Below are 26998 nucleotides of genomic sequence, written 5' to 3' on the forward strand. Positions count from 1 at the left end.
CAGTGGCAGAGATGGGTAGTGATAATGGCCTTACCATCGGTGCACTGTCAGCAGTAGAGGTAGGGCCAGGGCACTGCCCTGAGCATTTCAGAGGAGAGACCCTGCCTGTGCTCCCACTTCCTGGCCTCCCCTTGCCTCCTACCTTACATCCTTCTAGTAAATTCCTTCTTAAATTAGACAAAGTTGTTTTCCATTACTTGCAATCAGGAGCCAAGTGAGACAAAACTGCTTCACTACTTTAGAAGAGAGAGCCACTTCATCAGGGCTAGCCCATCTGAAAGCAGGAAGGGGAGAAATATATGGCTCTGTTAAAAGAAACCCTTTCTGCCTGCAGCCAGGAACCAAGTACGTCAGAAAGTCTGATAATATTGGGCCAAAAATCTCTGCCTCAAGCTAACATAAATGAGAGAAAAGAGAAAGGGAGAAACATCGCAGGATTTACGACTGAGACCTGGAAAGGCCTGACTTCCATGTCTATCCAAGCACCAACTCTAGTGTGCTCAGTTTGACAAAGGTGTCAACTACCCATGCACAAGCTTTGTAGATAATTTCAGGTCTCAAAAGACCTTCCCTGTTTTAGATGCCCCAAAAGAGAGTCATTCAATAGATAGTAAGTAATTAAGTGCAAGGTTGCTACCACTAATGGAATCCCCAAATTAGGTGGCACTGATAAAACTATTGATTAATTTTTGAAAACTGCAGAGAATTGAGCATTACATTTAGAAAGACCACAGAGAAAAAAAATCTACAGAGTGCACTTTTGTAAGTCAAGGTACAAACTCAAGAACTGTATAAACTTTCCACATAAATATCTTTTCTTTATAATTGAACAACTATACATAAAACAGAGTTTTGCTACAGAGTGCAACACTTGTATTAACTCCTCTTTACTTAGTCAATTTTTAAAATATCTTCTTTCCTTTTACAATATCCAAATGAAGTTTTTGTCTTTTCTTCTTCCAGCTTTTTTGTTCCAGATGGACTAGTGCCCAACATTGCTGAAGGGAGAATTTCTCCTCTGGAGTCAGTGGCATTCACTGGGGCCAATAATTCAAGTTCCCTCTGTTAATCTAAATCTAGCCCAGAAATAAAGCTTTGGTCCTGGCCAGCTACCCCTTCAGCCAGATTCAGCTAAATTCATTTGAAGGTACAGCAAGGCAGCATGGTGCCCAAACGCAATCTCTATTTCAGCCGTTCTTTGCGGGCCCCAGCCTTCCCCACACTCCCTCTCTCTCAGTACAACCAGCCAGGGGCCCCCAAGCAAATAAATGGCATCGACTTAGATTCCTACCTCTCCCCTCCTCACCAGTCCTCTTACAGCTGTCCACTTCTCTCCATTCCCACGGGTAGACCTTCATCACCTCTCACATGAATTGCAAGCATTAGCCCCTCAAGCCCTCGGAAACCTCGGCTCCCTCTGCTCCACCCTCAGCAGTACACCAAGACGACTTTCCTAAAGCAAATCATTCTTCTGCTTAAAATTAGTCAGTCGCCACCCACTGCCTTAGGAAGACACCTTAGCATATCTTCAACGGCCATACAGAATTTAGCCCTCTATTGCCAATTGAATATAATCTTTACACCACCTGCATAGCCCCGCAAACATCACATTTCCTTGTGCCTGAGGCTTTGCCTGGGGGAAGGGAGGGGGCAGTGCTTCAAAGGTCTTTTTCTCCATACCCTTATTTCCCTAGCTGAATCTGCTCCTCCTTCTAACCGCAGCTCAGATACTGCCTCTGCCAGAAGCTCTTCTGATTGCTCAAACCTTAGGAAGCTCTGTAAAGGCCACCGCCAAGTTGTAATTGCCTTTGTCAGTATTCCCAGGGCAGTCAACTGTGTGCTCTTCAATGTCAGCCTATCTAGTACCCAGTAAGCAATAAAAAGCTTCTGAATGAGTGGATGATTTACAAACTTGGGTGCTTTTCTATGTTGTTTAAAATCGAGGCCTGAAATCTTAAACTATTTCAGAAGAGAAATGCACATTTGTATCAAAAATGCAAAGACCTCCAACTTGTCTTCTCTGAGAATTCTGCAATTCAGGTAGAAATGAAAGTTTTACTGGCTGTTGTATGTTTCCTCTGCAGTCTGAGTAGGAAAATTATTAAGCAACTGATGAACATGAAACATTTGTGAATGTCACCAAATTCCATTTTAGAAGATAGCTACTTTCACTGACACCCTAATAACATTTTTTAGAATCAAGTATATTCATTAATACATCTAATTTGGGAAATTATTTTTTTAGAATTATTCATTCTTCAGTATGTATTAGCTTAAAAGAAGTAGAAGGGAAGGTATATTAACAGTGCTGAGTTAACTGATTCTTAAAATGTATGTGGTGGGAGTTATAGATGAAGTAAGACTTGAAATTCTGAATTCATTTCATTTATTTAAAAAATGAGATATGAAGGGTTTGCAGTTACCTTTTAGAATTGTTATAAAACCACTATAGCAACAGAAATTCTAAAATAACAATTTTCTCTCTTTTGCATTTTGTGGAACTATGAGGAAATAAGTGAAAACTGAGTGTCTGGAAGACTGTGTATCCACATGACCTTTCCAAGCCTTGTATTTTAATTTTGTAAAATTTTTAGCAACTAAGAAAGATATGTTCTTAGGAAAAGCACAGGGTATTAATTTTTCCATTTTAATACAGAATATTGATGAAAGCTAGGAAATTTTGAATGAAAACATTTGAACCAGAATACTGTGAAGGCTTTTTTATGGTCAAATCTCATAGTTGGAACTTGGCATTAAAAAAAAAAAGGTGTTTAAAGGTTCCATTTGTCTTTCAAAGTCCAGTAGTTGCATAACTTTCCACGAGTGTTAATATGAGTTAAGAGCAGATCCTGAAAAGAAGTTTCCTTAAGTATTTTTATTATTTATATTTTGTTTGAGACTAGAGGGAAAGTAATATTCCCTCTGAGCCAATGAGCAATGGTTAAAGTGTTTAATGGGATATGGGAAAGCCATTAGTCGTTAATATTTGGGGAGCCCTAAATTCTAATTTCTACCTTATCTCTTTGTCAGGGTCCCATTATTCAAAGCTTGGGAAGGAGGGTTTGATCGAAAGGAGCCTTTACGAAATCGTTAAGCAGTAGTAAGCTGGATATGAGGATATGCTACGATTTCCCTAGTGCCCTGCATTATAATTCCTTTATTATAATACCAGATCAGTATCAAACAGAAGAGTGCAGTTGCATCTGATCTTTATGCATTTTGATACCATTAGTGCACTAAAAGACACTGTGGTTTGCCCCATCTAAGGGAAGTTAACGATTCACACAGAAGGTTCATATTACACATCATAAGTTGATCACTCTTAGGGGACTAAGTGAGTGCTGGAGTTTTTATAAAAGAACTGAGTTGCCTGCAGTTGAACCTAAAGAGACTTTCAAAGACTACTGCCATGTTTGGCCCTTTGAACAAACACTTTTTAAAAGAAAAGACAGTGGTAACCATTTAGATTTCATTGTTCTGTCCAGCTTAACTGGAAAAAAAAAATAGTTGATTCTCTACTTCAGGTATTACTTCAACAAAGGAGTGAGGGTTGTTCATCTTGTGTGACAGTTTCAAATTCCCACACAGGGTGACGAAATTGTCACACCAATAATAAGATAAAAAGTCTTCATAGAATTAGTTCTACAAATTGTAAAACTGGTGTTTTAACCATAGAAGAATTTCAGTATCAGGAAAACGAATGTTTTTACCTTTCCTTTGAGTGTCTGGTGAAGTCATACCACTTCCTTCACTCACGTGTAGCACTACAGAAAAACATGCAGGAGCTATGATTTTTCATGTTGCACTGGTACGTGCTGTTCACTCTGAGGTCTAAGGAAGGCTCCTACTACATTTTACTTGCAGTGCTACAGCCCCTGGGCATTAGTTACAACCTGACCATTTCCCCATATTACTCAGCACTGGAATATCAATGTAAAAGGGTATTTATTCAAAATCCACCGTTGTAAGTCTATCTTAATACCTGGAGTAGACATTTTATTGATGAAATGGGTCTGAACTGATGTAAAGAGTTGCAGAAGGTATGCATGGCAGACAATATTGTACAGCAGAAGGACCAAAGACTTCATGGAACTTTGGCTTCAATTCTAGTTGAGATCATTATTTCTTGGCTGTGTGAAAAAGGAGGGTTACTGCTGATTGGCAGTCATTTTATTCATCCATTCTATTTCCAGTTCCCCAAAGCTAATGGTAAAGTTTCAACCATTTGCCACTATCCTCAAGCTCATCATTCTTCCCCAAATTACAAAGTCCTTACTAAACTGAACAAAAAAGATGCATTAGAATGACCTTAAAATCTTTTTACTGAAACTTCAATTGTGTCTATAATTTCTCCCTATGCATCTCATAGTAGGGTATATGTGTACATGGAGGTAAGTAGCAGAGTACTGGGTTCACAGCTTCCTGGAAGCTCATATTTGGAAAAGAAAAGATTTAAATTGTTGAACATGTAAAAACTGCACAAACATGTGCAAGTAAAGTCAAAATAAACATGTCAAAATCACACATGTTAAGGAAGGATTTACTGTTACACCATACATAGGTTCTCTGGTCCTTCCTCCCAGACTTCCCTCCAAAAACTTAAGGTACTGTGCACTGTGAAAAACAAGGAAGAGAATTACCAAAAACCTTTTAGGTAGTATTGGATCCTGAGTTCTAGCTAGCCTTAGTCCCAGACACCCATAAAATCATTTTGGTCTGGTAGTGAAAATCAGACTTACAGGACAAGTGCCAAAATGGAGTACTTGCCCAAGGTCAATGAAACAAGAAACCTACTCAGTAATTACTGTCTTAGCTTATTGGTGTATACTCAAATGGACATCTTTGGCCACTGGCAGAATCCCTATGCTAGCTCACTGACCCACAGTGTAAAGTTTTGTGGTAGGAAGGGCCAGACACAAGGCATTAGTATGCCTCAATCCAGGCTCTAATACTAATTTCCATAATACAAAGTTTCAGGCACTTAACCCAGTAGTAGAGGACTTCTTGCTCATGTGACAGGCCAGTATGGGTGTTTCTGAACGGTGGCATTCATTCACGTAGTGATTCAGAGATTCAGAATCTTTGTCTCTTAAATCTCTGTCATTCCCTAGAGCACTGTCATCCTCTGCATCTACATGGTAGCAGGGAAGATTGTAAAAACTGCAAAAGAAGCACAAGACTTCTTAGCTTCTTTGTCCTGAAAATAGTAGCCATGATTTCTACTTACATTTCCTTAGCTAGAGCAGTCACCTGATCACACCTTAAGACCTACAAAGGAAGCTGCTAGATACAGTCTAGAAATAATTTCAGGAAGAATAAAAGAATAATGATGTGGTGAACAGCCAGTGCTCTGCCACATTTGAGATATTTGTATCATGTCAAACACTTCAAAGATGCACCTCTTTCTAAACCCATGTCAATAGATTCACTGGCAATTCCTTTTGACTGGGTGATTGAGGATGAAAAACCAGTTTGGTTTTCAGGCTTTTCTCAAACAACTAGTAAAATCTTTTATTGAAGTACAGTCCTGCTTATTTGTGGCCCTGAAAGACAGTGTAAAAAGACAATCCTTTCAATGGGTAGTCTTTTGAATCACACCTCTTTTTATCTGTTGTTTTTTTTTTTTTAATAACATAAGTAGAGTTTCTATACTGATTCACAGACGCTGGCCAACAGTCTGCCCAAATGGCGCCCTCAGAAATAGACCAGAACTAATAATATTTACGTCCCATATGACTGTTCACCAGGTCACCCCTGTTCAAAGGGTGTTTAGAGAAACAACAATAACACATATAAGGGGTTGTGAAGAGAAGACATAAATTGCTGGCAAAGTTTTATGACTAACTGCAGAAACAAGGAAGATATATAATCCAGAGATTCCAGACTTGAAGCTGAACGCACTAAATGGCTCTCATTCGGTTAGTCTGCACTACGGTGCTGAGGGCACTTTTTGTTTGAGACAGACTCATTATGGCAATGTATTTTTAAACGTTTACACGTGGAAGAAAATGTTTGTGTGTGTATACTGGTAGTCTACTGAAAAAACGTCTGTTATTTTTTCTATATTGAGCGACTTCTGCAATTTTATAGTTAATAAAAAACCTACTTTGGGAAACAATGTCTCATTCAAAGTAGTCACTAAAGTGTAGGAATAACCTAGTCCATGCCAATTAGATATCCCTTCTTGGAGTTTGTATCTGATGCAGAGTTAGACAAGAATGAGGCAGACTAGCACGGCAGCCCAAATAAAAAGATGGTCCTGGATCACTGGCTACTGGGCTCGCCAGCAGCCCTCACTGTCACTCTCTCAGACTGCTTGTTTGGCACATTCTTTGGTGAAATAACTGATATAATATTTTGTTTTCTAATAGTTATTTGTTTTTGCTGAAGTGGTCAGAACTGAATTATTTTCTTGGAATCAGGTACAATAGGCATAATCTTGTCAATATACAGAAGCAGATTACAAATTTTTTATTATTAGCTGTGCTCTAATGAATGAGGTCTTATGTGAAATCCAAATGCATCTCCTCCTTCAGTGGCCTTACCTTATTCCTGAAAACAATGCACCTAAAAGAAAAATTGTTAAATATAAAAATGTGGACTATGTCCACGCCAATCAAATATGTCTGACATTTTTCTCAGACAGATAATATATCAACCAAATAATAGCAACATATTTATGAAAAATAATCAATTTAAAAGTGTATAAATGCTGTTTGTACATATAATGTAATGTAATGAAGTTTTTTTATGTTCCCAAAGGAGGAAGATTTATGATGGCAGGAGGAGGGGTGAAAAACCATTCTTTCAAAGGTAAAATCTGTTGTTTGAATGTTGGGCAGACATTCAATATCAGAATCATATGAACTTGACAATTCTCTTTCTCTTGAGACTTTAACCCTAAAATAACTACCTGATATGAAAGGCTTTGACATAAATAGAAAAGACTGGAATCTTTCAGTAGAAAAATACGTGCTTCAAAACATAAGGAAACAGTATACATACACAAGAATGAAGAGGAACAGAAGAGGACAACTCTTTCTTCCTCTTTCTTGGTATCCATAGGCAAAGCAAAATAATTAGGGGTCATCCAACAGTAGCATGCATTTCAAATTTGTTCCAAGTAATATTCTTTGAAAAGGAACTATTGTATAAAGTAAATGTGTAAGTGTGCCTTTGTTTGAAACAGTAATGTTGAAATATAACTTTGCATAGTATGTTTATTTAGTGGATTTTAGGGGGAAAAGTCATTACACTGGAAAAAACAAGGAGCCGTCTAAAAAGTGGTGTAAGTTTTCAAGAGCTATTATGGGAAAAAGAATCTTCAAGGGAAAAAGTGATGTGTAAAGCTAGACTGCGTACAAAACCAGTAAGAGCCAAACTGGGAAGGTGGTAGTGAGCTCTGACCCTTTCTCTTTCTCCTCTCAGTTGCCACCCCAGGCAACCACTGACAAAGTTTTGACCAGCTTATCTTCTCAGCCATATAAGTTGTAAATTCTTTTTCCAATTCCCACCATCCACCATCTGAACTCCCCCGCTTGCTGATTCATGAACACGCTGTGAACTTCCAAGCACTTGTTTATGCTCCCCACTTTTAGAAATACCTTCACTTTCTCTTCAGAGTTTAAGAAAATCCTATTTTTGAATTCCCAGTTTCAATGTCACCATCCCTAAGCCCCACCTAAAGCAGAAATAAATACTCTGTCATGTATATTCTCACAGCATATGATTATACTTCCATTCCAGCACTTACCAGATTTCATTATAATCATTTATGTGGCTAATTCCTTTGTAAGTTTTCAGAGACAGGAATTCTGCCTTATTTGTTTCTGTTTGCCCTGTATCTAGCACAGTGTCTTGTTCATAAGAAAGATGATCAGTAAATATCCTTGGTAAATAGAACCAAGGGAGAAGAGTTTTAAGAAATATTTGGTGGTTGTAGTGAAAGGTGAATAGAATCGAAGGTCCAAGTGGTGCTAAAGTTCATGTTTTGAGGATGCTTTCTACTCAAACTTGTAACAATTAAGATTAAATAGAAAAGAAAAATTTTAAAGATAACCATGCTTAAGAAATATAATAGAACCAAAATAAAACAAAACAAACTTTGATGTGGCAAGTATAGCTGAAAGCACAGACCTCCTAGTCTTCAAACCATCAGCAAATACACATAACTAGTTTAGATCAAGCAAATATCTCCTCTCCACATGAGGACAGAGACTGGAGCCTGAAACACTCATTTAGTGCTGGTGTGAATAGAAACTGGAATAATAACTCTAAAAATAGTAAAATGCTCATACCTTGTAATCCAACAATTTCATTTATGTGTATATATCCTAGAAAACCTTGCACATGTACACAGAGATTTTTCCAAGGCAGTTAAATGTACGGGCTCAGAATCCACACTTTTGGGTTCAAATTATGCTCTGTTGCCTTCAGTTATGTACCTTAGACAATACTTAACCTCTCCCTGCCTGGATTTCCTGATCTCAAAAATGGAAATAATAAAAATACCCACCACTTGGGGATTCCTGTGAGGATAATAATGTGTTAAACATTTGTATAACTCTTAGAATAATGCCTAGCACGCAGTTAGGACGCAAATTTTAACCAAAATCATCGTTACGGCAGCTTTGGTTCTGTTAAAAAAAAAAAAAAGAAAATAGACAACAGGCCCAAATGACCTGTTGTTAATTAACCAGAGCACAATTCACTAAGCCACACGCCACCAAACTAAGACTTACAGTTTCAGCTCTTCCAGAAACAGAATCGGAAAGCAGTCAGTCAGGAAAGGCCGATCAGCACTGGGTAGGCAAGCTGCCTGACAGACCCTGTCATTCCCCGAAGGAAGTTAACGATGCGATAACCAACCTGCTTCTTTGCCTCATGCAACTTCCATTTCTTGCTTCCTTCTGCCTGTGAAACTCCGCACCTCTCGGCAGAGCTCCTTTTATATCTGTTAGACTGGCTGTTTCTAGATTCAAAACGATTTTTGTTCAAGTAAACTCTCAAAACTTTCCGTGTATCTCAGTCTATCTTTCACCCGTCCCGGGTCAGAAGAGGGAGGCGACGGAGACCCCGCGGTGCAGAGCACAGAGCGACCAGGCCCGGGTACCCGGGGCCCGCTGAGCGCGCCGCCCGCCGCCGGCTCGGAGGCCGCGCGGCCGCCGCGCGGAGCCCAGCCTCGCAGAGCTGCGTTCGGAGCTTCCGGACTCGGAGTAGTTCCTTTTCAGACGACGTCTGGGACTGGCTTGAGTCCGACTGCTTCTGACTTAGAAACTGGACTGGGTCCAGCCTGGAAACCAGGCCGAGTCCGTTGATCGACTGGGTCCGACTTGGAAACCGGACCGGGTTCTGGGTTGGACCGGGTCTGGTTGGGAAGCCAGACTAGGTCCGGGGACAAACTGGATCCAACTTAAGCTGAATTGGGGCCAGCCAGTGCGAAGGCTCAGGTGAATAAAACTTCGTTTTTAGGCTGAGCAAGCAGGCTAACGTTACCGAAGATAATCTTGAATTATAGTTGCCGCAGTGGAGAACTTTTAGCCTAGACAAGCTTATCCATTTACGTGGTGCCCTAGAGAAAAAGGGGTCTAGCCATGCACTCACCATGAAGTGTGGAGAGGAAATTATTTTTCCTCCTCTTCAGCTTCTGGTGACCAGGATGAGGCCCACGGGGACACTCCACTCACTGCAGAGCCTGCAGATGGGATCCTGGGAAAACTGGTGGAAGCTGGGCAAAGGTGAAAATTCTAATCAAAGACAGCTTTTCCAGATCTCTGTCTGTGGTGCCTAGTCAAAAGAGGAAGGTGAATTTTAACACCGTCCCTTCCTTTCAGATTTGCAGGTGAAAAAACATTTGTAAGAATTAGGTCTTTGAATTGTGACTTGTGAATTTGCTGTTGGGTTCTCATTAACTGTCCATCTCCACGTTGTCTAATCACCAAACATTTTGGCGTTTTCCAGCTAATATTTTTGTTTCGGAATTTTAATATAATTCTATTGCAGTCTGAGAACAAACGTGGAATAGTTTCTATTCTTTTAAATTTCTTCACCTTGAAAACAGGGTAGGATTCCTGGAGGTAAAAAGCACAAAAGCGTGGGGACCCCCGCTCAAGACTGGACCCTCACGAGTTTCTCTCTCTCAAACTAGTTCATACTCAGCCTCTATCAATTCATTAAAAGGTTCCATGCCCGTTCGGGAAAAACGTGACTTGTGCTCTTGTTAAGTAATGTATTCCATAAAGGTCAGTTAGATCAACATGAATTACCACGTAAGTGTTCCTTGCAGTTCATGACTCCAGTGGTGTCTGCTCTGGCAAGCTGTTTGTGACTGTGACTTTCTGTTCACCTTGTCTCTCCGGATTTTGCAGTGGCAGTTTGCCCTTTGACCTCAACATTCTGATGAGTCTGTCATTGGTTTTCAAATTGTTCAGCCTTTTTCTTCTTTGAGGATGGGAGTACTAGCTTCCAAGCTCTTTCTATGTGAGAGCTAAAATGTATTGTCTCTAAGTGTTTTTTAAAGCCAAGTCAATTACTTTGAGGTGAAGTCACCTGTGACTCAGATTAGGTGGACTGTCTTCTATTTTCTCTGGATACAATAGGCTTGTACAAATGATGGGGTAAAATGAGGCCTTGAGTCCCTCAGTCAGGAGGACCTGGCGGAGTTGTTTTTTTCATCTGGATTAAGTAAGAAAAATTGGTGAAGATGAAAATAGGGGATAATTGTTTAGGGACAAGAGTCCCCACAGGTGGGTCTAAGGAGATACTTCACAGAAAGTGTAATGATATCTGAATAAAATTAGTACATTTATGAAGACATGGTTGTTATCTTCCAGAGACTAGGATCTCTCAAAGAAATACACTTTCTTGCCCTTGAAGAGATGGACAAGTAATCGAAACTGCCCAGGTGCAGCTGCCTCATGTTCTAAAGACTTTCCTAAGGGAAATTGACACCTTGGAAAACAGATGAAATGGGTCTCTTCGTCTCCTGAGTAGCTGTCCTTAATCTCCTGTCCCATCCTACTTCTTCACGATCATAATGAGAAAATGGGACATGAGGGAACCTCAAGCACACTAATAAGATTTCCATGTGAGCTTGCTGGTTTGGAAAATTAGCAACCCAGAAGGACGTAGGAATAGGAGTTCGACTAGATTGGGACCATACTCTGCATCCCGTCCCACTCTTTAGATCAGCTCCCAAACTATGCTGTCTATGGCTCCCCGCTCCTCACAGCTCCTCCCCCAAATTCTGAGTTTACAGATAACAGAGATGGTGGCTTTTTAAACTCACATCTCCTCACAGAAGGAGAGACTAAGTAAGGGACAATGTCAGAAACACTCTCCCAGGACTCATATGAGGCATCTGCTAAACAAGAACCAGATGGGTGAGTGTCAGTTAGTCTCACGACAATTTTAACAAATAATACCGTACTGGATCTACTGAACCTCACCAATCGTTGATAACATTAACAGGTGGAAACAGAAGGGGAGAAAAGGAATGCGAAGTTGTACACCATCACTCAAAAATTAGAACACCCAGGTACTCAGTATGTCTTATGCAATAAAAAATAACAGAATAACACATTTTCTTGGGACTGAAATGTAACAACCAATTTAAAAACAGCTTTTACATAAAAAAAAAACCCCAAGAACTCCTACCACATTAACCACACATATGTATTGTAGAATGCCTGCTAGCATAAAAAAAGTTAAAATGTTTAAATCTGAACATCTTATGTTTGTGGAAACACAATATTTTATGGTCTCTACTAAGTTACATCATTCTGAAATAAAATAAAACATAACAATGAGGGTCTCGACTTCCTTTGATGGAAGTGGAACAGTTTAATGAAACTGAATAAGATTTATACAAACGAAATTTTGACTTATCCATTGCCCCAACATTAATAATTCATTAAAAAGTTCTTTGAAAATAACTCATAACACTGCAAATGAAAGATGATCGATGCTTCTAGAGATGAGCTCATTGAACACTAACAGGTATGAAGGGAGCAAATATAAGGGTTACCAGGAGAACACAGTTAGTGACATCGTCTGGTCAGTCAGTCTCAGGAACAATGCACTCTGAACGTACTTGAAAAATTACTCCTAGACAAAGATATATGAAATAGTTATGGTTCACAGGGAAAAGAGTAAAGACATTTGTCGATTGTACATGTTCAACTAGGTTGATTTATTGCTTTATAAAGCACTTGACACATATATACAACAGGAGAATGAATTCTTAAGTGTTTAGATCAGTTTTTTAACACACTATCAAATAAACTGGCAAAAATATAGAGACATCTGTATTGATGATGAAAAAGCAACGGCAGGAAGAAATACAAGGGGAGTGGAAAAGCTGTTGCCAAAGTATGTTCCGACTCATGGTGTTTCACAGACAAGCCCTGGGCAGTTAAGAAAATGTAACATCATTGCAAATATCTATAAAGATAAACTGTCAGTATATTCAGATACAGTCTCCATGTTACAGAGTTTTCAGAGTGTAGGAACATGACAGCAGGGGCAGTAAGGTCAGACTCTGTGACAAAGTCTTCATGAAGCCTCCACCTTGGTTGTCCACCTCAGAGGACAGTGAAATGGCTCCCTCCTGTAAGAGCACATAGTGAGTTTGCAAGGGTGCTGTTTTTCTGCAGGAGGGTGGTAGGTGGCTAGGTTCTTAGTGCACCTAGGAAAGGGAAAATAAGTCAGAAGTGAGAATAACTCCCTCCTATTTTTAAGAAAAACACTGCTGGCTAAACATCTCTCAAATTTGAGTAACCAAATTTAACTGAATTTTGTTGACTAAACTTCATGTGGCACCTGCCTTAAATTTAAACTCATCAAGCTCTTCATTAAACACACTCACACACCCTTAAGTCTACGAAGCACTCACTGATGGGTAACATTGATTTTTACCGACATTTTCATGGGGAGATAAGAGTAGTGGTTTAAATCCCACATCATATAGAAAAACTTGCTAAGCATCCTCTCAAAGACCAGTGCCGAATACCTTCCATTTCCCCTTCAGACCCTACCTCCACATTTCACCACCCTGTTCTGTGCCTTAGAAAGCCGGCCTATGTTGACTACATCATTGGGCTTCCTTGACCTGTGGTCAATGGTGAGTTCCAGCAAGAAGTAGGAGCAGAGTCAAAGACTGAGCTCCCCGGTCTGGGTGTTGCATTTATCCCACGTCGTCGCAAGACTGAAGGCTTTACACCTTGTTAGGCAGCCCTTTTATCACAGTGCTTGCAGCCTCCAGGTTCTGATAACTGGTACTTCTCTTCAGATCTGGGAGCGATAATAATGCCTTTTTAAAATAACTACTGCAGGGATTCTGCACTGTTCCTTATGGTTTTCCTACATACTGCAGACATCTTAATCCATAGTCCCTTTATTAAACTCCATTAAATTACCCTAATTTGAATGTGGCATCTGTTTTCTGCCAGGACCACTGACCAATCCAATATCCCTCTTTCCCCCAAAGCTCTACTGTCTAAGGTATGTGTCATGTGTCTTTCTCAGCTTCTCTCATTCCTCCCTGATGTATCTTCATCCAGATGGTGTTCCATATGCTGATCCCAATTTGCACATGCGTGCGTGTGCACACACACACACACACACACAAAATGCTCATCTAGAAGTTTTAGCAAAATAAAATCTGATTATTAGCTTAAAGTACAATTATTGTCTCTCCCTCAAAATCTGTTCTGGGAAGAGCCAATGTATTTTACTACAGTTTACTGCTGGTTACGGAAACCGCAACATTTCCTTGTGGTGCCTAGAGTCTCCCACTCATGGGCCACTCACCCACCAATCCTCCTAGCGCTCTTACAGGGTGGAGTGTAGGGCCATTTCTAAATCTCTCCTTATGCTGCTGTCCGGGTCTGCCTGAGTTCACCAAAGCATTTAGAAAAATAAAGCCGGATAAAGTACTGTACCTGCAACGCAGACACGTTCAATAGCATCGGATTCAGGAGGAGGAGGAGGAGGAGAGCAGAGCTTTGAGGTAGGCAGGTCCCCTGGCCCACCTCTACCTGAAGCTCCAGGGCCTTTCCATTGTTTCCAGCTCACATCTATAAGCAGCACCAAGGGAACACCTTCCTCCAGACTTCTGATTCCTGTAAATGTAGAAGACTTCTGCACTCTGCCATAATATGTATGTTACACCCCCACTCTAACTTCTTGAAATGATAGAGCATTTCAAACTCCCCAAGCCCAGAGAAGACTTCAGTTTGAGTGTGAGTATGTCCTATCCATATGAGGCTCTTCCAGAGGTATCATTTTCTGCACATCAAGGGCTCAACAACAGCAAATCAGGGGTGTGGTCTCTGGCAGGGGCCGTGGACAGGCTGTGAGGAGCCAGCCAGTCCAAGTCTGGGCCAGCGTCTTGCTCCTCGTGAGGTTCAGATGCTGAGTTGTACTGCTAGGGACTCCCAGCTTCCCTGAGTCAGCCAGGCAGCCACTCACAGAGTTGCATGGAATGGCCAGGTCTACCTGGGGTTTATAAGCAACCTTTAGAAACCAGCTGCCCCCACACTAGCCTGATCTACCTGATTCCAAGTTTTAAAACTGTGTGGCCCAACACGTTTCTACAAGGCTTGCTGACAGTGCCTCTCAAGTCTCAACATATGTGCAGAGCAAATCTCTGTTTTCTGTTGACGAGCTCTCACAAACTAAACAACAGAATCAAGTCTCTTTCCCAGCCCTTGCTACATTATCTTTAGACATTATAGTACATGCACAGACCTTATGCAGGTCCTAAAACAGGACACTGTAAACTTCCATTCAGTTCTCCTCTTCCAAGGCTCCACATCTACGTGTCCCTGGAATGTTTTAACCCTGATCTGAGTCATCTGCCCTCCCTGAAGCTATACTCCTAGGAAACTAAAGAGGATTCTATTCATGGTTCCAAGGCTAGCCTGAGGGTTTTCCCCATAGCAGGATGTTTTAACAGAGGATGCCTGGTCTAAGTTGCCTTTAAATATTGATGAATGAATGAATGGTTATTAGGAAATCTCCATATCTTTTCACTGGAGAACTCCTGGAATGCAAGTCTTCAAAACTAAATTCAGAGACCCGGGTTCTCTTCCAGCCACTTACTAGCCAAGTGATATCCAACCAGTCTCTTAGCATGTCTGAGCCTTAGTTTACTCTTCAGAAGAGGAGCGCACTGGACTAAATCATGGAAGATAAACACGCTTCATCACCGCTGCCATTTCTGTGGCTAGCCACGGCTAACTATAGTGCTGTGCTGAGAAAGACTCACAGTCAGGTTCAGGCTCTGTGGGAAAGAAGGCTGTGCGAGGGGAAGGGCCAGCCCTCACCTGTGTATTTGCCTCTCCTGGATTAGACGATTTCTGAATCCCCTCTTCAAAGCAGAATAATGAGGGACATTAAAAATTTCTTCCATGCCTGACGGGGTGCTGCTGGTCTGCTGGTAGATGGGCCTATTGGCTGGTAAGCCTTTTCGGATGAACTTGGAGAATACAGAAACACCAGTCAGGATTCCAGGCAACACGGTGACTGCTACATTAGTCGCCACGTAATTCCTCCTGGGAGGTCTATACCCCTGTTAATATCCGTGAAGTGTAATCGTATCAATTCTCCAAAGGTAACTACATCATTTGCCATGTTAGAAATGGATACGATTTTTTTCAATAAACTATTCCCCTCAATCACTCTTTAAAAACACCAGCTACACTTTCACACTTTGAAATATGGGGACCGATATCCGCAAAAGAATTATGTGTAGGTTTTACATACAGTTTGTTCTTTTATATTTACCATAAAATCCTAAGCCCAAAGTGACTAATTCTTAATTTTGGTCTTTTTATTTTTTTCTGTTAGTAAAGCATAAGTACGATATGCGAAGTATTTTACCCTAGGCTGTGAAGGGGAAGGGTGTAACTAACATTTCCTTTTCAGTCTGAACATTTACAGGAATGCACTAGCACATCTGTATGGAATTAGCAGAGCTGCTTCTATAGATCCATGTGACTCACCAGTTCTAGTTTCTGTGCTTCTGAGATCAACCATTTTCCCCCTTTAATGAAAATATGACTTGTCTACATTACGGGTAACATAATTAAACTAGGATAATACAAACTTGTTTAAATATAAACTCTAAACCATCAAGCTGCTTCGTATGTTTGCATTCACTTGTAAAATATGATCTCCTGAGATATCTTTCATTGGGCTAAACACCAACACAAGCAAATGGATACCAAAAAATAAAGAGACAGCATTATGGGATTTCAAATTTGACAAATTAAGCGTTCCTGTGTCATAAAATGATTTCATCTTGGAATCTTCTTTTGCTATGTAATTTATGGACTCTACGTGATCCAAGCTTACATTTCACAAAAGTGTAAATATATTTAAGACAGATTACACTTGCTTCATTAATCATACTATTAGACATTGAGTCCTAAACTGAATGTCTTTTTTATATGGCTCCACTGGGAAATCACTCATGGTGTTAATATTTTTGATTTCTAAGGGCTTGTTTACTTCAATTTTTTACTTTTTTTTTTAAATTAGAGCTCCAGTTTATTAGAGCAACTTATTTGTCTGTATCAGCCATTGGAAAGACATACAACTTAGAAATCAGCAGCAGAATACAGTGCAGAGTATCAGAAGCCTTGAGAAACAATACTGAACTGTTCTGTTTTTTAATTCCAAGCCATTGGTCTGAAATGCCAAGCAAGCTCGCTTTCATCAGTTAAAAAATATGATTATATAAACACACATATAAGAAGCAAACTATAAGCAAGTGCAAAGTAATTACAGTTCTGTGGAAGAGCTTTACGTCTAAGTCTTCAGAGTTAGAAAACATGTATTAGAGGAATCAGCCAGTAGAGAGAGTGCAGAATGGATATACTGAAGAATGCACTTTGTTAGAGGTAAAAGACAAGTTACATTCCAGGTAAAGGGACACATGCAGAAGGTTAGAGGTAATGGCATGAGTGTAAAGGTCCACACTAGTGAGCAACGATGATGATGATAACTATGATTGGACGACATCACGCAGGCGCAGAGAGAAATCTCGTTTGTTTCACGGAAGGAGAAAACCCAGGCCAAGGGCATTATCACATATGAGATAGGGCGGTTGATATCTTGGAATATACGCTAAGTAGTCTGGATTTTATTTTAGAGGCTGTAAAGAGGAGGATATTGTATCTGAGCTGGGAGTGAGAAAGATGACTTGTTCAGTCTGGTTCTATATAAAAATATGTCCATATAAAGAGAGATTTACTATGGCATGCAAGTTGCCAAGAAGGCTAAGCAGTTTCTAGTTTGAGGGGAAAGTGAGTTTGAAACAAGGTGATAAAAATGGAGAGTTAAGAAACTGGAAATTCTGCAAAGCAAAATGTAGGCTGGAGAGAGAAAAAGCAGAGAAGCACTAAGGTTGTGACCCCAGGGGAATCAATAATGGTCTGTTTTTACATCAGTTCCGAGGTCATCATAAAAAATCATTACATGAAAAAAGGTCAAAATGTTTCAAGACCACTTTTTTGAATGAAAAAATAATAAATCTAGTGTAACTTTAAAGGTAGTCAAATCTATGTTGTTCTTTTGAAGCACTAAGAGAATTAAACTTTTAAAATTCTTCAGTAAAACACTAAAAAGGTATCAATACAAATACAAGGAAAATTTTAGGAAAAGAATTTTACTTGCTTTAAATATTGAGAAAGGGATTTAAAGCAGACTTTGGAGAAGTAAATATCTTAAGAATGAACATCCTTTAACACAGTAGCTTAAATTTCCCTTCATGTGAGCAGGGAGCCATTCTATATCTGAACAGGAAAATCTTATGTATAAAGGGCTTCCTCACCCAAGAATCTTAAATGTGCCATTGCAATTGGCTTCAAAAATCGACCCCATGAATTGCCTAATATAGTTTAAAGATGGGAAATTTGAAGACTCTACTGTCATAAGAAACTTTCACTATTCCAGAGGGATGAAAGGAAGGAGACAGAAGTAAAAGAGAATGAAAGTGTGTAAAAGAAATTCCAAAAATCCATAATAAATTCAAAACTAAAAAAAATTAAACCTGTAAGTTTATGAGCAGCTTAATATCACTTGCATCTATTTTAATTTTTCCTAGGGAAATACTCTTAACTGAATTGATTGAAAAATTCCTTTGGTTAATGGAAAAGAAAAGCAAAAACTCTCTATTCATTGTTCCTTTAAAGTAGGTAATACAGTTTTATTAACTATATTTACATGATTTCAGAAAAAAAAATCATTTTCCTGCATATTGTGCCAGCAGAATAGCCAAAAACTGTTTTGGAAAAGGTGTATGAAAGTAAAAAAAAAAATAGAAGTGAGTGTAATATTTTAAGTTATTTGTAAGATAAAGTTTGTACTCTGTAAGTAAATTGGACGACTTAGTGAAAAATTTGCATTTTCAAGATGAATATTTTAGTAATACAAAAGTTAAAACTGTAATAAATGTATGCCAGTATTGTAGAAGATTAACGTACCCCTAAAAATCTTACCCTTGTTTCTACCAAACAGAGGTTTTAAAAATAAAAATTCAATGGATAACTATTTAGAGAGTAATAACAATGACTAGATTTAATGTAATGATTTAAATTATGGTTGGAAGGGTTATTACATATTAGGAAATCTCTTTACATAATATTTATCAAGTAGATAAAATTTAAAATATTATATCTTTTAACTCACTGATTAAAGCTTATTTTAAAAGAACTCATTAAAAAATAGAAACACATCTTTAACATAATAACATAACAGCCAAATTTAATATTTAATGGTGAAAAAAAGCAGAAAAAAAGAGGTAACCTTATTAAACTTAATTTTACATCAGTATAATTAAATAAATGGCAAAATTTTGATAGCAGATATATATCATTCTAGTGATCACTACCATTTTAATAACATATGAAAGAAAATTTTTAAATGTATTTTTTAGAAGTAAAAGCACAGAATGATTTTTCGGCAATATCAACAGAAACTAAATGTAAATTTTATCCCACAATGCCAGGATATTTTATAAGTAAATAGAATTTATAAAATTATTTACAAATAATTTAGAGTTAATTTGTTTAATAAACACAAATTGATAATATTCAGACATATCAAAAAGAAAATATTCTTAGAAGTTGTTTCATAAATAAAAACAAGACAACAATTACCGTAGTTTCCCTATATCCACAGGGGATACATACCAAGATCCCGGGAGATGCTTGAAACCACAGAGAACCAAATCCTGCATATACTATTGCTTTTTCCGTCCATCCGTATGTATGTATCCTATACCTATGATAGTTTCACTTATAAAATAGGCACAGTAAGAGATTAACAACAATGATCATAAAATAAAACTATAACAAAACGCTGAAATAAAAGTTATGCACACTCTCTCAAAATATGTCACAGTGCTGTAACCCACCCTTATTCTTGTAACAGCGTGGGATGGTAGAATGCCTGCGTGATGAGACGAAGTGAGGTGAACGACATAAGCAGTGTGACGGCGTCAGGCTATGATTCACTTTCTGACGTTACGTCAAAGGAGGCTTGTCTGAGGCTGCTGATTTCTTTTTCCTGATTCCAAATTTCATGAATAGAAATCTTCTTACCCGAGATGTTAGCAACCTCTGCATACGATTTTTTTCTTTTCTTATTAAGAACTTCTACCTTTTCACTTCAAGGACGCGTTTTAGACTTCTTGGCATATCCCAATAGCCAGCATCACTACGATTGCGCGTTGGGGCCATTAGTAAGTGAAATAACGGCTTCCTGAGCGCAAGCACTGCGACTCTGCTACAGTAGAACCGAGAGCCCAGCCGGCTAAGTGACTAAGGAGCCGCATGCGCCGGAGGATGGGGTGAGCTCCGGGCGGAGCAGAGCAGGGCACTGCGAGGGCTCATCCCGCTACTCAGAACAGCGCGCAATTGAAGACTTATGCATTGTTTGTTTCTGGAATTATCCATTTACTATTTTGAACCAAGGTAACTGAAACTGAAATCACGGATAAGGGGCACTACCGTGCCTGGCAAAAATCTGGCTAGGAAATAATATATGTGAAAGATACTATAAACCTTTTATGAGCAATAAAGAATAACAACTTGAGTGAAGACATAGCCCTCATTTCTGAATGAGAAAAAAAAATTCATAAAGATGCTCATTCCTCTGAAATTATTGACTGCATTAAGATAACGTCTACAGAAGTCAAGGCAGTTCTCAAGTTCATCTGGAATGATCAGCAGGAAGCGCGAGGGAAAATGGATGTTTACTCTGTGGGGTCGTGAAGCACCGTTTCCTTGTTGTTTTCTCGTGTTTACTCCCTCTACTTACGGCTTGTGTGCTCCACAGGCCGGTGTAAACCAACCAGCCCCTCCCACTTGCTTACCGGACAGGCCGTTTCAAGAACGATCTTACGATCTAGTTTAGGAGGACACATATTTTACTGGAAGCTTCAGAGAAAGAGTTCTTGCTCTTGCTTAGATGTTACAGAGGCCATCCCCCAACAGTGCCGGCCACCAAGTTTGCTTTCCAAAAGTGAACTCACTAATTAGAACACTGCAGCCCTTCTAGTGAAGCCAGAGGGGGGTGAGGGAGGTGAGAAGTGACACACAGAGGAGAACAAAACCCAAGAAAAATAGTAAAGAAATGAAAAATCTTTGGAAGCAATGCCTTGAGCCCTCCCCAGAGTGCGTGTCTGCATTTGTGACTGCTCCATGTATTCTGAACCCCATTAGATTTTAATAGTTTCCTCCACTGTCAATCTTGCCTTGCCAATATAGAAATATCTCACCTTTCTCCATTTCGTTTGCCTCAATCATAGAGAACCATGACTTCATTTCTGCAACCAAGCATACCCACAGGAGGACGGCAGTGGAACGGAACTGCAGGAGGAGACCGGGGGGTGGAGGCGTGTTTCCGTGGCTGGTGCAGCCGTACTGAGCTCTGCGCCCAAGGTGCTCAGAGCAGAACAGCAGAGGAAGCACGGGTCTGAAGGTGACGGTGGCAGTGGCAGAAGCAGAAGAAAACAGCTCTAGAGAATCGATTCTGGGAGATTTTCCCAGAGACTCAGCCTCTTCCTCCAGTTTTCCAATGATTTTGCATTCTTCTTCATACCCTTTAATAAGCATCTTATTGATAAAACAAGCGCCGTGAATTCTGTCGTCTACAACCAAGAGCCATTACCAACATACAGCCCTGCTTCTGTGTTCTCTTCTTTTTTAATCTGCTTTGGGTTAGAATTTCTGTTAGTCACAACTTAATTCTTTCCAATGTAGCAAAGAAAACTTGGAAAAAAAGAAGATTAAGGAAAACTAGAATTAGTTCTGGGACATCAAACATATCACCTAGGGAGGGAATGCAATCAGAGACAGTCGGCTGCCAGGGCTATTGAGAGGCCTGGAGCTGGAGGAACAGCCCGCAGGGCACGAGAACTAGTAACCAGTCAGGTGGGGGGAAGGGGAGAACGCAGTGCTACAGGAGAAGGGTGAGGAGCATTTTCAAGAAAGAGGGAATGATAATTATTTCAAAGGTTGGGATGGAGTAAAATGAAATGAGTAAATAAATATGAGTAAAACGCACAAAGAATCATATCCACTGGATCTGGCAACTTAGTCTTCACGTGGCAACCCTGAAACTGAGTAGTTTCGGTATTGTGGTCAAAAAGACCTTGGTTGGCCTGGGTTGAAGGATAAATGGGATGCCCCTGACCGTAGCTGTGGCTTATGCAGAGGGCCGGTCCCACCCGCTCCTCCCACGCACCGCTGCTCCCTCTCGCCGAGGCACAAGTGGGTCAGGAAGCAGCTATGACTTCTAAGGAAAGACACTCGTGGGACCAAATTAAAATTCCCCTAGCCAACAGCAATGTAAAACCCCCGGAGAAGGTGTGTGCTGACTTGTTTGGACGGGCCAAAGAAAAGAACCTCAACTTCAAGAGACCAGAGGGGATGCCGACCAACAGCCTGAGAATCACTCAAAGAAAAATTCCTTGTGGTGAAAGGTTCTAAGAGATGGAATTCTTTTCGGGATCACAACTCTCCAGGGACTCACTGACTTGACCAGTCCTTCCGAGATTCAGCAGATTACCTCCGTCAGTATTGAATCAAGAGTAGAGACTGAGGTCACCATTGCAAGATGCTTAAATCAACTATCTTAGTAAACTGGTTATCAGTTGCTAAGTAAATAAGTAGAAATGAGGAAGCACGGGCAGCAGTGAAGAATAGAAAAGAAATATCATTATATCCAGAATGGGACACAGAGACAAAGGAGAAGCTTTGTTTTTTTTTTTTTAAGATGGGGGATCACTTAAGAATGCTGGCCCACTGGTGCTGAACAGAGGAACACACTGGTAGACTGAAGTTCTGCCGGAGACTCTCCAGTTGCAAAGAGCTACAAAGCATGCAGTGGAGGAGCTAGCCTCTGGGTGGAAAGTGGACGCTTCTTCCAGTAAAGGGAGAAGTGAGACCAAACTGTCCAGACGCAGTTAGCCGAGAAGATTTCGTAGTGAGAAAATGAAGGCGTTCCTGTCTTATTTGTTTTATCATCTCATTGAAACGTAAGTGAGATCATCAGCTGATGGGGGAGAAATGTGGAGAGGTGCAGAAGTAGTTAGTATAAGAGGAAGAAGAAAGTATTAAACATTTGTGTCAAAAGCAGGAAGATAAAGCTGTGTAGATAGAAAACATTTTCATCACTGCAGATAGTTCTGTTGTACAGCATTATTTCAGAGAAATATTCCATTCTCTGGAAGCAGATACACGATGTAGAGTTTAGCCAAGACGAAGTTTTTGCTTCGTGAGAGGCAAAGGAGTTGAGGGGATTTGCATGGAAGATCCATGAGATGTAAACTGACTGAGGAAAGAAGTGAGACCAAAGAGAGTGTTAGGGAAAAGTATAAAGGGTGGGTCAGTAATGGATCAGTCATTTCAGTGATGTTGAATTGTGGGGGGGGTACTAGAGTAAGTGAGCTGGCTCAGCAAATGGTGATCAGAGAATAATAGGAAGTTTGAAATGATTATTTCGAAGATGGTGTGTTACTGGTAGTATGGTCTAATGTGTGACCGTGGGAGTGAGTGGCTGAGGTAGGATGTGCTGTTAATCGGAAATCTGGAAGTCGAGAACCTGGGAGACTAGGGTGGTGACTGTTACTGACATGGATGTTCTACAAGGATTATGAGAGCAGTCGAACAGAACAGGAGGAGATTAATTTAGGAGTTTGACTTCAATAAATGGCAATGACAGGGAATGATGAGGGACTGGAAGATGACAGTGAGGAGAAGCAGGGAAGATAAGGTCAGATGGTATAAGCATCAAAGGAACTGGGGACTCTGAAGGAAGGAGGGGTGTTCTGACAGCAGCAACGAGGAGCAGGGAGGGTATTTACTTGCGTGCTGCCCCTAAGGTTCATGACGTTTCGGGGGGAAATAAGTTTCCTCTAAAAAAGATTGCAAAGGAAGTGTTGTCAGTAAGAGCCCCTAGGTTTCTGATAAAGCTAAAGGAATTAAAACAGTGTATAGTATTGTTATAAAAAGAGACAGAAAAATGGAACAGAATACATGAAAGGAAGTAGACCTAAAACATGTAAGAATATATTATAAAGCACCACAAATTGTTAAGAAGGAACGTTGTATTTAATAATTAGTGCCGGGCATATCAGATCACCAAATAGCAGAAAATACAAGAGAATCAAAACAATACTCAAATTTCTGTTTAGGGAAGTGCTTTCTAAGTTTCGAAGAAATGTGTGGCATAGAAAATTTTTAACTGACAGATTTTAAAACTTTTGTAAATAAAAAAGAAACATAATTACAAAGGAAAAGATAATAGTCAAACAGGGAAAATGTTTTCAACAAATACCGAACAAAGAAAGGGGTTATCATTAATGCACAGACACCTTCTTTATAGGTAGATCAAAAATAAGAATTTGTTCTCAACCCTCCCTTGACTTGACTGAAAAAAAAAATGCAAAAAGTAATAAGCTCGCAACAGTGAAAAGAACAGGAAGAGAGGTTTAGCCATGGAGAAGTTTTGATAAATTTAAACAGAGAAACTCCAGAAGGTGTGACGTTTGACTATTAGGTGTTTCAGAAAAGGGGAACAGAAAAGATGCAGGGAAGTAAATAACCAAATAACTAAAAATACAATCATTCTTGAGGTCAAAGGGGTCCATGAAACACTCAGCATAATGAATGAAAAAAAGACCCCTCCTATAAAATTTCTGAACTTCAAGGATGAATAAAGATGGCCACATTTTCTAGAAAGGAAGGAAAAACAAAAACCCAATTCACTTACAAAGGCAGGAGAATCAGCTGGACATCAACCCTTATCAGCTCGCTGACTAACAGAAAAACAATAGAGCCATAAAAAAGATGGGTGGTGAGGAGAAGGCAACAAACAAATGAGACATCTTGCCCAGAAGTAATGCCAATTAATTACAGGTCAGAATAAATACATTTTCAGAATTTCAGGCCAACAACAAGTTTTGAATATTGACTCACATATTTATCATTTCTTCATTGTTTAGGTCGTGGTGTTCTCACCTAACAGAAACAGGTATTTAAATTTATGTGTGGTTGTTTTCTTTTGGTTGGATAGTATCCACCTTGCTTCACTCAGGGGACTATCCCTACCGTGTGCAACATTGGGGCGCAGTTCTCTTCAACTGCGAAAGACAAACAGGTACTCCTTCCCCTCGAGGCCATGTGAGCCTGCACCTAAGCTCAGCCACTCGACACACATATCCAGGACTCTGTATCAGAAGTGAGTGATGTAAAGATGAAGCAGCAAAAATCAATCATAAAAAGCAGTTGCAGTAGCATCTAGTGGTGGCCAAAGACCTATTTCTGCTCAGATGTAGTCGGCATACTTCCTCCTCGAGTCTTACTGCGTCTTGAGCCTCATTCTATAATACTTATCAAATCTGTCAGCTATTCACGTTCCTTCTAATAGATTTCCTCCCTGCTTAGGACAGTCAATTTCTTCAGTTTGCAAACAAAAATTTTGGCTTATATTATAATTATACCAGTTTCCAGGTGACAGATCATCAGGAATCAGTAGGGAGATTTGGCCTTGCTGGAGCTGAAGGCAAATAGCTAATCATCATATCACTTATCTGTTACGTACTACCATTCGAGGTCAAGGCTTTGGTGAAACTCATTGCCATGCAGATGAATCGTAAAGAGAACATGAGAAATCCAAATCACTACATGGTGTGGCTACTTCTGAAGGCCTCGAATGTATTAAAGGCAGGAAGAAGTAGATCAAATCCCTATGTTCTGTCAAAACCAAAAGTGAAACCTAAAGAATGTCTATAATTTTGCTAAAATAATCTCCTATTTCCTAAAGCCAGAGGACTATCAGAGCCAATGAGCAAACGTGAGCTATGACCATGAAGATTGTTGACATACGAAAGTCTATTAAATTCACCACCTAACTATGCCTTGATAAAGATGTATGTTCTACAGAAATTGAATTCAGTCTTTGATTTTGAGGGGGTGGATGTGGTTCTAATTGCTTGCTGTGCTTGTAAACAAAGTTATAGACTCCCAACAGTGGTCCTCAATAAACAAAGTTGAGATTCCAGAAATTCCTTGGTATAATATAGAGGAAAGAATTCAGACTTCAAGATATAGGAGAGCTAAAGTGTATTTACCATGTGTCCTGCCACCCCATATACTATGTCCCTGGAATGATCCCAGAAAGTACCCCCTTTACCAAAAGCTTGTGTTCTGTTAGGGTGGGAAGAACACAATCACCTAAGGAACAAAGAAATGGTAAATGATGGCGTCAATACTCAAAAATCAAATTTACTGATATATAGTAAGTGATCAGGGTCAGAGTTTTCACCAGAGAAACAGAACCAGAAGGATATATAAGAAGAGATTTATTGTAAGGGGTTGGCTTATGTGATTGTAGGGGCTCACTAGCTGAGTCTGAAATTCTTAGCACAAGCTGTCAGGAAGGGTAAGCTGGCAACTCCTGGGCAGAAGCTGAAGATGCAGCCCACAGGCAGAATTTCTTCCTCCTCAGGGAAATCTCAGATCTGCTTCTCGGGCCTTTTAACTGATTAGATCAGACCCACCCAGGTTATCAAGGATTATCTTTATTCAAAGAAAACTGATTGTAGATGTTAAGTCTATAGCAACATCTGGATTAGAGTTTCATTGAATAACTGATACCACAGCATAGCCAAATTGACTCATAAAACTGACCATCACATTAAGCAACAAATAATTGGAAAATCAAATTAACAATACCATTTTTAATAGCATCAAAAATCATTAAATACATAGGGTAAATTTAACAAAATACATTCAAGACCTCTACATGGAAAATTATATAATTAGGAGAAATTAATGAAGACCTAAGTAAGTAGATGTTCCATGCCCATAGATTATTAGACTCAATAAAAACTCAACACTGAAATTCAATTCTCCTACACTTCATCTACAAATTGAGTGCAGTCTCAGTCAAAACCAAAGCAGACTTTTCTGTGGAATTTAACAAACTAATTTAGCTTAGGTTAGGTAATGATTTCGTAGTTAGTAATCACTTACCACGAAATAAAAAAGAAAAGATAGACTTACACTTCATCAAAATTTAAGTCTTCTGCTCATCAAGAGATGCCATTCAAGAAACATATTCGAGCCTCAGGATGGGGGAAAGTATTTGCAATATCTACATCCGATGAAGCACTTGTATCCAGGATATATAAACAATCCCTACAACTCAATAATAAAAAGAAAAACAACCAATTAAAAAATCAGCAAAAAACTTGAACAGGCATTTCATGGAGGAAGATATAAACACTGTTAATAAGCACGTGAAAAAGTGCTTAACATCAATCATCAGTCCATGGGAAATGCAAATTAAAATCACAGTGGTATATACCACAAAATAATTAAAACAGCGAAGATGGAAAGACAAACACCACCAAATGCTGTCGAGCATGCAGAGCAATAGAAACTTTCATATATGACTGGAGGCGATGCAGACTGGTATAACCAGT

General features: G+C 39.6%; 2 long non-coding RNA genes across 2 annotated transcripts in view; both read right to left on the reverse strand.

Annotated features, from left to right (window-relative positions):
- The window catches only part of LOC140694024 (uncharacterized), a 121361-nt gene extending 112261 nt beyond the window's left edge, over positions 1–9100 (reverse strand). The window contains exon 1 of the long non-coding RNA XR_012069756.1: positions 8869–9100. This is a non-coding gene — a long non-coding RNA (uncharacterized lncRNA). The remainder of the gene's footprint in view (positions 1–8868) is intronic.
- A 3066-nt stretch (positions 9101–12166) lies between these two features.
- On the reverse strand, positions 12167–19566 carry LOC140694025 (uncharacterized). Its single transcript, XR_012069767.1, has 4 exons — positions 19421–19566; positions 15327–15478; positions 13941–14120; positions 12167–12685 (listed from the first exon to the last, which is right to left on the reverse strand). It is a non-coding gene; the product is annotated as an uncharacterized lncRNA (long non-coding RNA).
- Positions 19567–26998: the final 7432 nt, after the last annotated feature.

This window comes from Vicugna pacos, chromosome 3, assembly GCF_048564905.1.
Source record: "Vicugna pacos chromosome 3, VicPac4, whole genome shotgun sequence".
NCBI lineage: Eukaryota > Metazoa > Chordata > Mammalia > Artiodactyla > Camelidae > Vicugna > Vicugna pacos.